The following is a 1,595-nucleotide window of genomic DNA, read 5'->3' on the forward strand; positions in this document are numbered from 1 at the left end:
ACCACCATTGCAGTGGGGGCTGCAGGGTGTGGGTGCCTGGCACAGCATGCAGGGACGGATCTATGGGACGCATTCATCCCCGTGGGTGTGCAAGGACAGATGTGTGTGCACTCGGATCCACGCGTGCGTGAGCTGCTGTGCTCTTGCACACCCAGGGATGTCCTGGAGGAGCTCAGTGTGGGAATGGAGCTGTGGGTCTCCCAGCTCCGGGGACACAAAAGCCATCGCTGTGTGACGGCGCTGGGCGCGCACCGAACCCGCTCTCTGCTTTTTGGGGTTTTCCTGCTCGTTGCTGTTGTTGTTTTGCAAACGACTGGAAGCAATTAGTTGCCGTGAGGCCAAATGTTGGCTCACGGAGTGTTGGTCACACCAGGATGGGGAAGAGGAAAGCGAGAGATGCCGCAAATGCTGCTGTGTGCTGTGACAACATGACAACGGCGGCAACAGTGACAACGGTGACAACGGGCCACGTGTTGGTGACAGCTGCCCTCATCCACACTTTGAGGGAGCAGCCGACGGCAGTGATATTTCTGCTTGGAGCTGAGCTGACCCGAAGAGGGTGAAGGGATGGGGATCCAGAGCGGAGTGCAGACTGGAGGTCAGGGCAGAGCTGGGGGCAGCCGGAGAGGGAGACGGCGGTGACAGCGGTGACAGCTCCACAATAGGGCCACGTCTGCACCGCCAATGGGGCCACATCTGTGCTGCTGGGCGAGGTGATAACCATCAGTGCTGCGGCTGCGGGGAAGGCAGAGGGCGGATGTTGGGGTGAGCACGGAGCTGCACCCCACGTAGCTATGGGATGGCCCCCCCCCTCACCCCGTGAGATGGCCCCATTTCTGGGGATGCGGTGGGCACACGGTGACACCGGTCTGGGGGTGACTCACGAGGACCCCGTGGCCGTGCTCTGTCAGATCTCCCATCGGAGTGACCGGAAAGATGTCACAGTGCGGTCATGGGACAGCGCTGTTGCAAACAGGGGCGGTGGGACGGCCGGGTTAATAATAATCCGCTGCTGAGTGGGAGGGGAGGGACGCGGCCGCCCCTTTCGCTTTGGCTAAAGAAGAGCCTCCTCCCTTCCCCCCCATCCCCCGCATCCCGAACCTGCCGAAATCCCTGAGTCACGGGGCAGAAATAGAACGGCTGCGGGGCTGGGGGTGATGAGCGGTGCCACACAAATGGGGGAGTGGGGGCTGCGGGGTCCCTTCCCACAGCGCCCCAGTTGCAAAGCGGCGGTCCGAGGACGCGGGGTGACCCAGGGATCCCGACCCCAGCGCTGGGGTCACCCCAGTGCCCCCTCCGCGAGCTCCGGGTCTGCTGGTCCTGAGGGGAGGGGGGGGCACGGGGGCAAACTGCGGCCAAAGCGCAGCCACGGATTGACCTTCTCGCGTCCTTGGTGGGCGCAGGACCACAGCCCAGCGCTTGGGAGACTTTCTAGGGACAGCCACCCCAAAGGTGGGGGGGGAGGAGGGAAATGGAGGGGTATTGGGGGAGAAGCCTGCAGCTCATCCCAACCGCCTCCCCCCACTTCCCCGGCTGGGCTCAGCCCACGTCTCCGCTGAAATCACCGCCGCCCACTCGCCGCGGTACGGAGAGAG

This window comes from Meleagris gallopavo, unplaced genomic scaffold, assembly GCF_000146605.3.
Source record: "Meleagris gallopavo isolate NT-WF06-2002-E0010 breed Aviagen turkey brand Nicholas breeding stock unplaced genomic scaffold, Turkey_5.1 ChrUn_random_7180001860456, whole genome shotgun sequence".
NCBI classification, from domain to species: Eukaryota; Metazoa; Chordata; class Aves; order Galliformes; family Phasianidae; genus Meleagris; species Meleagris gallopavo.